General features: G+C 34.7%; 1 protein-coding gene across 2 annotated transcripts in view; it reads right to left on the bottom strand.

Annotated features, from left to right (window-relative positions):
• Window positions 1-10,150, bottom strand: part of MGAT4C (MGAT4 family member C) — a 717,101-nt gene extending 706,951 nt beyond the window's left edge. For both annotated transcript variants that reach the window (XM_035698743.2, XM_049094033.1), the window contains exon 1: window positions 9,856-10,150. The gene's annotated coding sequence lies outside the window, so the exon portion shown is untranslated. The remainder of the gene's footprint in view (window positions 1-9,855) is intronic.
• Window positions 10,151-14,703: the final 4,553 nt, after the last annotated feature.

The following is a 14,703-nucleotide window of genomic DNA, read 5'->3' on the forward strand; positions in this document are numbered from 1 at the left end:
TAAACCTAGGAATCAAAAAACTAACTAGTTTATTTTTATTTCTACTTAGTATATATTTATATGTGAGTTGAGTAAGATGATTTATATTTAATATTATTTATATTTAATATATTTGTATTACATTTTTTATAAGTAACCTTAAAGCTTATCAGGATAGAAAATATCATTATGCATCACCTTAATAGACTACCATAAAAAAACTTTTTTGATTAGTTAGCTTTGCTTCATTCTTACTTTTACAAAAGTGGACTTGCAAACCTCAATAGTAAATTAATTTGAACATGAGTTTCCAAGCATACATTCATTCTGTGAATAGAGAGAGGCTAGAAAAAATAAACACAATCTTCACTCTTTAAGAGAGAACAACTACAAAAAGCAAACTCAGAAATAATTCATACATACATTAACTAGTTAATTGATGAATAAAATGTGGGAGGTCCAAAGAATGAGATACTATCTGGCAATGAAAAAGGTACTACAACATGGATAAATCTCAACAACAGTATGCTATGTGAAAGAATCCAGACATATAAGACTACGTACTGTATGATTCCATTTATATGAAATGTCCAGAACAGGCAAATATAGAGAGACAGAAAGTAGATTAGTGGTTGACTTGAGTCAGGATGAGAAATGAGTACGATTCTAAATAGACACAAGATTTCTCTTTGTGGTGATGGAAAGGTTCTAAAATTCACTTGCAGGGAGAGTTGCACAAACAGCAAATGTGGTAAAAGTCATTGAACAACATATACTTAAAGCTGATGAATTTTATGGTATGTAAATTATATCCTAATAAAGCTGATTAAAAGGTGGAGTTCATTATATAAGCATGTATCCTTTCCAGAGGCTAAAATAAAAAGGAAAATACCCTCCCCCAAAAAGTAACCTCATAGGAAAACAAAAATCACATTATTCAGTTGGTGTTAATTTGTAAAAGCACTAGATGTGAGGCACAAGAGTAGTTTTAAACTAGTATGAAAGATTATTTAAAGTTCAGAGCAGGTTGTGTATGCCCTCCCACCTGTGAAAATGAAGAATGATTACAAGTACTGGCAAGATACCACGTGCAAAATATTTATCAAGTGATAATTTAACATGTATTTAATTATATAGTCTATATACTCTTCCAAGTCTCTAAAATGCAACTCTTGAATAACTACTAAATTTTGACATCCTTTAATCCTATAGTTCTTATAATTATACAACATTTTGAAGAACTATTTCAAATCAATAGTTACATATAATGCAATATTCAAAACTTTCTTTAAGGCTTTAAAAGTTTCATATATGTCCATTCAAGCTATTAAAATTGCATTCAACCAAAGGAGCATCATACTTCCCCCTGCTTTTCTCATTTTATTGCAACAAAAAATATCAAGTGCCTTTACAACTTAGAAGAGGTCTCTGTGACCCACAGCAAAACACTAAAGGTGGCAATGATTGTTTTGGCATTAACAATGCTTCCAAGGCACAAGTGTTTTGTTCTTTTGTTTGTTTGTTTTATAATTGTTGTTGCTTCTCCTGGAGAAAGAAAATTGATCATTCTCTTGTCTGAATTCTGACTTGACTCTTATATTACAGGGCTTAAAAAGACCTTAAGGTAACATTTCAACAGCATGCTCACAATAACTTCACTATTTTGATTTCTCTTATCCAAAGACAGAAGTACTAGATAAAACTAAAAAGTATGACAAAACATGTTTTTCATACATATCCATGATTCTTTTTACTGCATCCATGTAGGGAAAAGCAAAAATGCATAGATGAAGGTACCTTAGAAATAATCCTTTAAAAAGCAATAAAAATGGTTTATTACTGGAACTTGTCTCATGAATGTATAAGGTAAAATTCTGGATATAGTGTATGGGCACATTCCCATCCATGTTTGTATCTATGTTGGGCTGCCAATTAGTGGCCAGAACTGCCTGCCATGTTAGAAGCATGGGTCTCTGTCTTCCTTGTCTCTTCATCAATTTCTCTGCTGTCTGTATCTGCTTGTGTGTGCTTATCTGCCTGCCTAGTCATCCACATCTCTCCGTAGTATGTTTCTGGCTGGTTGTCAGTTTGCCTGTTCCTGTATATTGGTCCATCCATCCCTGTCCCATTGTCAGCTCCTATCTGTCAATCCTTCTACACACTTACTTGTCAGCCTGTTCCTGTTTGCATATCTGTCGGGCTGTATATATTGGTTGTGCAGATGCATGCCTGTCTATGATTCTATGTGCAGATTAAAATCTTTCCTTTAGTCTAGATTTAGCCTATACTCTACCCTATGATCTATGTGGGTGTTGACCAAATGTTTGGAGAGAGCTAGAAGGAGTTTCAAAATGAAAACAAGAGTTGTAACTAAAGCCAAATACAACTGTTCTCAGAGTTAAAGGAGAATATATAAGAACTTAAACACTTCAGAGAATTGTTTTAATGGGAATATCCCAGTTCTCAGCATTATTCTCAAGATTCAGCCTACTCCCACCCCAGTTGACAACCTAAAAATAATTGTCTTCTTTTGCAATGCAAACCTTCATCCCTTCATGTAAATTCTGCCAATTCTCATAAAGATTTTCCCTTTCCTAAAATATTCCCACATTTTACCCCACAAGAATAATCCAAAGGAGAAAGCATTCTTGGTAGAACATTTTCTAAAGCTTAGGGTATTTTGTGAGGAATGCAGTAAAAGGAAGGGGAGAGAGAATTGCAAGATAACCCAGGATGGTATTTAAGGTTTTAATTCCAAATATTGCAAGGTCTCCTTGCTGGTAAGTTGGGATGAATCTCAATATACTGCCTGTGAACTTAAGATCTGCTTTTCAAATGTCCCATGGGTAATTCTTGGAAAAAATCACAAACACACGTGACACAGACATGCATTACAAATGCCTTCAGATACAGACACATACACATGACTGCTCACTTACTTCTTAAATACCAAAATTTTAGAGAGAGTAAACATAAATTCCTATTAAGGATAAATAATTCCAGAACAATAGAATGTCCATAGTCATCTACCTATCCCAATAAATATAACCAAAGAAAGTTTACTTTGGTTTTGCTCTACAATGTCCAGAGACCTAATAGAGCCTAGAATAACAAGACCCCCTACAATAATTTTCTAAACAATAGTAGTGCTTTGTTAAGGTTCTACATATACACATGCATATATTTTAATTATGAGACATTATAATTCATGGCTGAAACTATTAAAAGTTCTTATTTACTTTGATAGATTTTGGCAGGTGACAGACAACCTTCTACTTTATGATGATTAAATTCTTTATATTCAATGTGGACATCTGACAATATCACAAGAATTTTTTTTGTGTGTTAATATAGTGACAGAAGAATAATTTATGAAGTAGGTTAACTGTACTTACAATGGATAGTAGCAGTGGCCTATTTTTCTTTTCAAAGATGTTCTATCAAATTCAGATATGGCTAGAAAATATGACTCAGTTCTACAGAAATACTGAAGGCATATCAGGTGTATTGATGAAATTAAAAAGGACAATCCAGGAATTCACACAACACACAACATATGCTTCCTAGAATTAAAGCAGAATTGCCACCTGGCAAAGTTTTCATTTGAACAGGTCGTTCTTTGAACACATTCAAACCAAGTACCTGTTGATTCCATGAAAATAACTAGAAATAATACATTATATATACCCAGTAGTCAATTTGGTTATTCATTGTTTCCCCATATAATAGAAATTATTAAATTGAGCATTAACTTTCTTACATGCAAAATTAAATGTGAAACTCTGTGAGCTTTAAAATTATACCATCTTGTTCTTTAGTTTCTCTTTGATAAACCTAACCTCTTTAACCGTACTCATTCACTATGATATTTTGAAGACAAAAAAAGTCCTAAAACATAATTCATGTTCTCCATAAAAAAAGAGAAATAGAAATTACATAATTAACTAGAAAATTATCATGCCTACTACACTCACATAAAAATATGGGATTGAAATAAGCACTGCATCACTTCCCTTCTCTTTCACCTGAATTGCTGTTTGTTATGTATTTTTCAATATTTTCACAGCTGTTCTTATGGTAAACATAAAACTCTGCCTTGATCTGAAACCATTATAGTATAATGGTTAAATGCCAGACTCTGAGCCTAAGATTCTCTATCCAAACCACTAAGCTAATTATGCTAAGCAGCCACAGGCAATTGCTTCATCATTCAGTGTCTCGATTTCCACATCAGGAAAATGGTTATAACACTACCTTGCAAGGCTGTTGGTAGGATTAATATGAGAAAATATATGCTGTGCTTAGAATAGTCTGCAGCCCACAGGATGTACTCAACAAATGCAAAATGATATGATTAATATTGTTTGGATGTCATTCTAATTTTAGGGCTTTAAAGGGTCCATTAGGAGTGAAGGCAATGTGCTCTATAGATATCCATATCAAATTAAGGTATTTGGAAGGATTTTGGCAGAAGAAAAGGATAATGTTATATTTTTAGGCTAAAAATCAGTGGTTATCTGCAAAGTAGACTTGACTATCTTGAACATGGAAGTTTAGGGCTATCTTTTGCCCAAATTTTGGAGGATCTTTCTGTTCTAGAACACGGGTTGGCCAACTATGCTCATGGCCAAATATGGCCCCTAAAAGCATTTGTTTTCCTGTTTTTTTTTTTGTTTGTTTGTTTGTTGTTTTTGTTTTTTGGTATATATTTTTAAAGGGGTGAATAAGGATAAAGAGGGAAGGAGGAGGAGGAAAATGTGACAGGAAGCCTACAGGGCCCACAAAAATCTAAAATGTTTACACTTTGTTAGTTTTCCAGAGCTGTTGGAACAAAGCACCACAGACTGGGTGGCTTAAACAACAGAATATTTTTCTCACAATTTTGGAGGCTAGATGTTGAGATCAAAGTGTCAGGAGAATTGGTTTCTTCTGAGGCTTATTTCATGGCTTATAGAGAGCTGCCTTTTCCTGGTGTCTTTACATGGTTTCTCCATGCATGTCTGTGTCTATGTCTCTTCTTACAAGGACATCAGTCATACTGGGTTAAGATCAGTCATACCGGGTTAGGACTTATCTTAATGACCTTTTTTAATTTAATAACTTCTTTAAAAAATTCTGTTTCCAAATACACTCACATTGTAAAGTACTAGGAGTTAGAACTTAAGCATATGAATTTTATGGAGAGACAATCCAGCCCCTAACTTTTATTAGTTGGCCTTTTACAGAAAAAGTTTACTAGCCTGTGTTCTAGAAGCCTGAAGATATTATACCCGACATGTGAACCAGTATCTTTGTGTCTTCTTTAATATGTATTTGTCGATACAAATTGAGACACAAGAAGAGAATCACTAAGCTCAGAGATATCTGTTTTCCCATTAAGAATATGCTGAGGGAAGAACACCTCAAAGAATTGGCAGCTAACCTATTTAAGGTTAAGTCAAAGGGGCAAGGCTGATTTAATGAAAATATTTACTTAGAGGAAGCCATAGGCAGAGGAAGACTGTAGGTGAACACATACCTAGGTCCCCCAAAGGAAGTCCCATAATCATACTGAATAACAGGAAGCCCAGTATCAAGAGTCGGCCTGAAGATGGTGATGCCCTGATAGTACACCAATACTTAGTACCATTTTTTAGTACTTACATCAACAAGCCCCTGCAATACTATTTGATATTTTGTTATTCATTCCACACAATATGAATATTATTATAACCCTCCCACACACATTTACAGATTGGAAAATTGAGTTGGAATTAAAACACAGGTTCTAATCTCCTTAAGCACAGAGTCAAAATATCCAAAGTTTGGAATCAAACAGCAATAGAACAAGAAATTCAAGGGTCTTATAGAGAATGAAGCCAGATGCCTAAACTTTCATTTTATTGGTGAGTAGGTCGATTCATTGATATTAAGACAGGATTGGCACTGACAACAGATATTGACTCAAAAAGAAAAGAAAGAAAGAAAAGAAAAGAAAAGAAAAGAAAAGAAAAGAAAAGAAAAGAAAAGAAAAGAAAAAAAGAAAAGAAAAAAGAAAAGAGAAGAATAGCTTTTCAGCAGGTACTTGCTTTTGCATCCACATTTTGATCTAGTCATAATGTACAAGATAATTTCCTATAATGCATTTTCAAAATAATTACTTGGTGGTTCCCATTTATAAAGAGGACATTTGTACATCTGTTTCCAAATTCCAATAAAAGATATAAAAAAGACATGCATGATGCTTAATTTATCTCCCCATATAACTCAGAATATTAAAGTAGGTTTTCTGTATATGCTTAACTCAATATGAAAAGTATCTGAGAAATTCAGACTTAGAATTTTTCAGCAGTCTTATGACCTAAAGAAAGCAGTTTCTAGCTTGGATTTGCATACTATTTTTATAAAGCTTCAAATTCACAGTTAAGGTCAACATCTGGCTGTATTGAACATTCACATTTAACAGTTTCACTCTCATTAAAAAAATGTTTAGCATTTTTTCAAAGCAAAAGCTGTCTTTTGTTTTAATAAAAGTATTCATGTGTTTGCTTTGTTCCTTGAGGGGGTGGTTCATATCCTTAAACTATTCTGTGCCGTTAGAATTCAAGGCCATCTCACTAGACAAGCCACTGTAGCAAAATAAAATGCAAACAAAAGGGGCAAAGGGCACAGCATAATGAGCAAGAGGATTTACTGGCTTGTCTTCTATTTCCATATCTTTTGGGAGAGGGGAAAAAATGGGAACATGAGATATAGTTCTATCTGCTTTCTCTGGTAAGTTATGGTTGAAAATTTAGCTGTTTGTAGCCATAGAGAATATAGCAACCTATGTCTCAAGCTAATCTTAATTTCTAATTTTATCTATACTTCTATAGAGTATTTTAGTGCTGAGCAATAACTACATGATCAATACATTATTTTTTAAATCAGTTTTAAGGGATCCCTGGGTGGCGCAGTGGTTTGGCGCCTGCCTTTGGCCCAGGGCACGATCCTGGAGACCCAGGATCGAATCCCATGTCGGGCTCCCGGTGCATGGAGCCTGCTTCTCCCTCTGCCTGTGTCTCTGCCTCTCTCTCTCTCTGTGTGACTATCATAAATAAATAAAAATTTATAAAAAAATATAAATAAATAAATAAATAAATAAATCAGTTTTAAAACTGTTGAACAATGGACCTATGATAATACAAATATACACATCACACACATCCCTACACACATATGCATCACTGAAGAAAGATGAGTCAAGGTAATTTCAATTGGTACATTCTGTATGTGAAACTCTATGATAAAATGCATTCAGACATAAGTACTGTTTATCGAACATATGTTGTACACACACTATGTGTTTATTAGTTAATGTGTGTGATCTCTACTACCCACAAGAATCTAAAAAGTAGATGCCATTGTCTCTATTATATTATCTCTAGTATATCTCTATTATATACTCAATAGGAGAGAGGTAGGTAGGAGACAAACTAACTTACACAAACTTGCTTAACACATTTAAACCTAGTTTTTCTTACCCTCAATCCAATGTTCTACCCATGATGACACTTTGGTATAGGGAGTAGAGTTAAGAGAATATTTGAATACAATTAGATGAGAATTCTGGGATCCATGGTAAAGTTGGATGCAAATCATTGACTGAATACAGGACATTTCACATCTTACATGCACATAAGCAGCCACTAAAGAGCCAGCCTTAATTGCCTTTCTCTGTGGGCACCAATTAGGAGTCCTGAAATATTAATAAACTGGCTGATTTAGGAGAAAAATGCCATTACATACTTTCTTCCTACATATTGCTGTGAAACACCAAACAGATCGTGAGCACTCAATAAATATTAAATATTTAACAGCAACTAATAAAATGAAATTATAGTAATATATTTTCGCAATGAACTCACCATTAGATGAAGTAAAACAAGTTTTAGCACCTGACCTGGAAGCTGAGAAGATTTAGATAGCTGGGTAAGTGAATGAACCCTATAGGGAGGCAAGAGACACTAGCATGATATGGTAGAAAAGGTTAATAAGAGGTCAGAGCAATAAAAATTTTTATTGCAGTTTGACAACTAAAACTGCCCCTCTTGATTTTCATATTTGATCTATTCATCTGACACCCAAAATATAAATTAAAGGATATATTTCCAAGCTATTGTCATAACTTCCCAACGCTCAAATAAATAAATAAATGATGTTAAATCACTTTAGCTTTGACATTCATAAGACAGTGAATTATAAAACTCTGAGATACTCAGGAGTGTATGCAGTTTCCGAGAGCATACTTCTGTAGATTTAAATTAGAGCTTCGAGTTACTGGGGAAGAAATCATACTGGGAGCAAGCTCATTTTTTTTTTTTCTTAAGTGAGTGGAGGGAAAATATTCCATAAAGGAGAGAAAGCCTGCCAAATGGAGGAATCCATAGGGAAACCTTAATTTAAGCCCCTATTCCGCAATTCTTGTAAGATTCATGAAAAAAAGAAGCACTTAAAAGAACTCTTTGAGGATTCAATTCTCCTTCATCTTTTTTTTTTTTTTTTTTTGCCTTTTACAAACCCTCTGAGGATAAGAGAAAACAAACTCCAAGTAACTATTTGGGTGACTCAATCCTCCTCCTCGTTCTCCTTTATTCTTCTAATAGTCTCTCAAATGCTCCAAAGAAATGAGAACACACTTAACAAGTGCTCTTGTGAAGCTGAGCCACCATTTCCTCTCCCGAGCCTGTGATTAACCCACTGATGGTTCCACAAACTCTGTGTTCCAGTCCACATACAGAAGCAAATATACCACACCCCAGGTCAAATACACCTGCCATTCTAGCCATTCTAATAGTTATGTTTAACATAGAAGAATATCAACCCCATGGTAGGTTTCACTGAGCTTATTCACACAATAATAAAACACCTAAAAACATCAGAAGCCCTAATATCATCTTTTAAAATATTTCTTCAGTTTTCATAAACTCACCGTGATGACTATGTGCTTGCTTTCTGTCCTACAGCTCCATCCACTTTCTGACACAAAACACCCCCCCACACACACACATACCTTTAACTTCTAGGAAACAGGCACAGTAGTCACCTGTTCTAATATATCTTAGGTATAATAAGCTGAATTTCAGTGTAGAATAGGGCTTTCTCCATTTTTATTGATTCAGTTAATATTCAGAAGTTTGCCAGCTTTTCACATTTTACTTTGCTAAGTAGTTTTGTGTACTTCATAAATGTATTGAGGCTTTTCACTTCACAGAACAAAGTTGAATAACAAATTTTTATGGTATGCATATTTTACTAAAAATGTAGCAATTAATTTTAGGAAGATTCTTTCAAACTTAAAAATAAAGACCTATAAAGCCAGAAAAGTACACCCATATAATAGTCTCATGAAGACTCCCACTGGAGTTTCTTTAAATTAAATACTTTTATCATTCATATATTTATATACCATAAATACCAATGGCACCAAAATTAACAGCAGCATCTGAGACAAAGTTTGTATTTGAGAATATACGGAGGAAACATCATGATCATGTAAAAATATTTTTAAAATGTATAAGGTTAGCTGAGTTTCCAAAGTATGTATTTCCCTTCATTATACGCTGCAGCTACAAAAAATCCTCAAGAGAATTAATATGAACTTATGATAATGCAGTCTGCAGCACGGTTTTGTTTTGGTTTTGCCTGTTTTTGCTGACAATGCAATTCAAACTGTACCCTACTAATCTTTACTAACGGAGTCAGATTATTCACCTATAAACATGCAGCAATAAAGTGTCATTCTTTAGTCAATACTGACTACTTAACATCTTTCTCTTTTTTACCGGTTTGGATCTCCAGCTCATTAGATCATTACCTGATAAATAGGAGAGGGTAATGAATTGAGAAAATACGTACCTTCAGAGAAAACCTGCCCGATAACAATAATCCATTAGAAAACTGGCAATATCCTCTGATCTATTGCCCGCAAAGCTATGACTTGATGGAGAGTTTCATTCCCTGGGCTCAGTTCTCCAGAAGAAAATCAGCACAATTTAAATATTTCTTGGAATGTGACAGCTCTCCAGATCCCTGGTTGCATTCTGTTCCCCAGGGATGGCAATCTGGTGTTCCTGTGTGCATAGAGCAGTGAAGATGAATTGAAAATGCTTGAGATAAATTAGGAATGGCTAAGTTAAAATTGTCTCTGCTCCAGACTCTCTCATCTGCAGTCTGTAAGCCTGTTTTTCTGTGAAAAAGCTAGATGGCAGGCTGCCTCAGTAAGTTCTTCTTAAGCGACACAGAGCATTTTCAATGAAGAAAAATTCTCCCATTATCTAAGCTAATGTGACTGCTGCTAAATCTAGTTTTTAAAGTGTCTACTGGCATGAAATTCATTTTCACTATTGCTTTCTTTGAAACTACAGTCTAGAATCCATACTATCATGCTATATACATTTCTATCTGAGAGAAACATTCAAAGTTTTCAGCTAACATATTAAATCATATCTTTTGCAGTTTTAAAGAACATATATGTATAGAACATGTCTTCTTTAGGTCCTAAAGCCATTTTACTTCATTGTATAGTATGTGGAAGGCCTTGCTTTAAATTCCAGTACCTTAATATGAATACTTGTTTCTTTTTTATTAACAATCAACTTCTTTTAATGCAGTTCCACAAAGAAATGCGTCATTTTCAACATAAGTTAAAATTCAGAAATTATATACAAATAGAAAAGGGAATACAGAATCCTAATATGTGACCACAGAAGTAAATCCTAATATGTGACCACAGAAGTAAATCTTGACTCTTTGAATATCCTCCTTAAGAAAATAAGATGTTCCAAATTAAATCGTGGTTCATAATCATTCTGCTTCTAAATAAAAACAAGCCATTTTTGAATTCTGTTTATTTCAGTTGAATGATATGTTGTGATATAATATCTTTTTTCTGCTGAATTAGATAGTTATTTTAGAATTTTAATAATATTCTGGATTTAAGACTTAGTACACTTTACTTGGTGTGTTGGCAATACACAAAACATAGGGGGTTGTAGAAATTTTCATTTTTTTTCTTAAGTTTTCTATATAAAACAATGTTTACATTATCAGAAAGGACAATTAAGAGCATCATAATTCAAGATGCATACATAATCCAAGTATACATACTTTAATGTATCTTTTATTAATGCTGCTAAAAAAAATCCCAACCTTATCCTTCCATAACTTTCCTCATGACATTCTGTAATGCTCTGTATCTGGTTAACGATTTATTAACAAACAAATTGTGGCTTCCAAGACAAAAATCTATACACAAAGTATACAAAGGTGTATACATTATAAGGGAAACAAAGATGATATGATGTAATGACTGGAGAGCCAAAAGAAAAAGTAAATCAAATTTTCCACTTTTCCTCCATTTATCCTGCAGCTGATCATTTTATTCAGGGGGGTGGAGGGGAGAAGAAATAGCAGAGACAAAAAGAAAGACTGGAGCAAATGCTCCAGGCTCTTTCCCTTTTCAGAAGTGGCAAACGCTGTAGCTGTCATTGAGGAAAAAAAAAACACAAGAGCCCAAAGGAAGAGCTTCAGTATCCCAGTTGGGAATTATAATTATCTAGCAGATTTTCAAAGAACATGAAAGGAAAAGAAAGGAAGAAAAGAAGGGAAGGAGGAAAGCTATTTATCACTCTCAATTGCTGTTTTTTTTTTTTTTTTAAGATTTTATTTATTTGACAGAGAGAGCAAGAGAGCACAAGCAGGAGGAGGTGCAGAGGGAAAGGGAGAAGAAGCAGGCTCCTGCTGGGCAAGGAGCCCTAATCAGGGCCCCATCCAGGTCCCTGGGACCACAACCTGAAGGCAGAGGCTTAACCAACTGAACCACCCAGGCACCCCTCAGTTGCTGTTTTTATAATGACCATGGTGGCCGAAGAGACATGAAGCAAATGACAACTGATTATCCAACTGCATTGCACAAATGTGCTTTGAGCCTCTCAGTTAATAAATAATTACGGTAGTGAACAAGCTCATATTTTAAGAATTTCAGATGTATATCTCCACTTAGAAATTGCCAATTTTACTAACAATATATTGCAGTGATAAAATCAGGACCATATACAACTATATATGAGTGATACCTAAACTAATCTTAGGGTATTAGAACTTGGTTCTTATAGGAAGTAATGGTTAAGAAAAGGCTAAATAAAGCCTGATTAAAAGGATAAGGAATATTTCCAGGCACTGGGAACAAAGCCCCAGGGGAAATATGCCTCATACATTTGGATAAGTGAGAGTAATTCAGTATAGTAGAAGTGTAGAGTGAGGTATGAAGGGCATAAAGAAACCATGTGTCTGGATAGATAATGAGTCATTTACGCTATATAAAGGAGTTTGGACTTCATCTTTGAATAGAGAATCATAGAGGGCCCTTAAATTGAGGTGAAAAATAATCACATTTGCATTTTAGAAAGATCACTCTTCACGTCATACTAGTCAGGTATGCTTTTCACAAAAGCATCACCACATACCTAGTTTGCCAAGCCAGACACTTAGTGATTATAAATAGTATAACCTTCTTCCTTTACTTCTAATATCCTGATCATTATCTATTGATTCTAACTTCTTTAAAATCTTTTATTTCTAGCTATCATGGCATTGTTTCTAGCTTTCAGCATTTCTAACCTGCATAACAAGAACCTTATGTTTCATTTCTCTGTGTCAAGTAATTTACTACATCAAAACCTCTTCTACAGCTGCCAATTCTACCTAAATCATGCATAGTTGTATCATTCTCCTGCTTACGACAGTTTATTTACTCATCAACACCTGAAGAATAACACCCAAATCTTTAACATGATCTGCAAGTGTTACTTTGAACCCTTGGGAACATCCAGGATAAAGCCTGAAACTGGCCCCCATATGCAAAGGACAGGGAGAGACAGAAGAAGCAGGCCATTCCAGATGGGTAAGTGACAAGTTTAATACGCAAGTGAACTTATATAGGAAGCTTGTCTTGGGTGGCTGCAAGATGAGTCCTAAGATTACAGGTTAATATAGAGGGTTTTTTTTAAAAAAGATTTTATTTATTTATTCAAGAGAGAAAGAGAGAGAGAGAGAGAGACAGAGACAGAGAGACAGAGAGACAGAGGCAGGCTCCATGCAGGGAGCCCAATGTGGGACTTGATCCCAGGACTCCAGGATCACGCCCTGGGCCGAAGGCAGGTGCTAAACTGCTGAGCCACCCGGGAATCCCTAATAAAGAGGTTTTAACTAGGTTGAGCAGTCCCTCAAGGCTGCGTCCTTGAAAACAGCTCCCACTATAGTAATGATGTCAAAACATATATTCTAAGCACAGAAGAGGGTGTGAGGAGCCTCCCACTGCTCCGGTTCACTCATGGGTCAGAGGTCACATCCTTTTGATGACCTCCTCTAACAAGATCTGACTGCAGTGCTTTTTCAGGTGACACCTACCCTGACCAGACTGCAACCTTAAGGACAAAAAAGACTATCCACACTGTTGGATTTTGTTCTAAAACCTCTACACATGCTGCCCCTTTTACCCAGAGGTTGGTTGGTTTGTTTTTTTTTCTACTAGAACTATCTAAATCTCTTTCATATGAGTTTCCTAAATATGGAATATGTTGTTAAACATTATTTTCTCTTTGAAGCCATCCTGATTCCTTCATATAGTCAATTTTGTTCTTTGAACTAATGTTTGTCTCCTATGTAATGGTTTGGTGGCCATCTCAGTAGAGTCAATTCTCATGTAAAATATTTATTACCTTTTGGAAACTCCTCTCCCTCTCCCTCCTCTTCCCCTTACCTCTCCTTTCCTAAACTATCTCCCTTTCTTACTCCCTCCCTCTCTTTCTTCCTTAACAAATTATATTTGCTTTCCACTTCCATACATTTGTGTAGATTTATATATTTTGAGTTTGTGGTGGATACTGTATATCTCAATTCTCTTGTCATCTATTTTTTTCCTGATATTTTCATTTATATATTTTCCACTTATCTTTTACTGCTTTTCTTTCTATTTTTCTTCCCCTTTTAATGCATTCTTCTATATTGTTCTATTTCTCTTGATTCTTTCTGACCTATTGCTTGCTTCATCTCTGCCCATCTTCCTCCTTTCTAATCCCTATCTTTTTTTTAAAGTTTTTATTTAGATTCCAGGTAGCTAACATACAGTATGATATCAATTTCAGGTCTACAATAGTGATTCAACACTTCCATACAACCTAATGCTCATCACAAATGTGCTCCTTAATCCCCATCACCTATTACACCCAACCCCCTCGCCCCCTCCCCTCTGGTAACCATTATTTTATTCTCTGTAGTTACAAATCCCTTACTATCTTAAGAGAGAGAGAGAGAGAGAGAGAGACAGACAGACCTTGAAACCATCTTACTATATTACTTGGAGAAATATACTAAAAAATTCTCCAACTGACGGACATTCTCATTTTCTTATTCTTTTCAACTAACAAGGCAAAAACTAAGTTGTGGGAAAGGGTAGCATTTGATTTCCATTACATAATTATGATATAGGTCTACACAGAAATTGGCTTTTTAATTATTTGTTGTTAAACTTGTGGTTCTCTGCAAGCTTTATTATAAAATACTGTTTTTCCCAAGTTACAATTTCAGTTAAAATATTAAAAATCTGAATGTATAGCAAAATTAATGTTATTCGAAATTTATTTTAATAGCATTAATCAGAATGGATATTTACTTACTTTGTCACTATGTATGATTTATAAAATA

Source organism: Canis lupus, chromosome 15 (genome assembly GCF_003254725.2).
Source record: "Canis lupus dingo isolate Sandy chromosome 15, ASM325472v2, whole genome shotgun sequence".
In the NCBI taxonomy this organism is placed as follows: domain Eukaryota; kingdom Metazoa; phylum Chordata; class Mammalia; order Carnivora; family Canidae; genus Canis; species Canis lupus.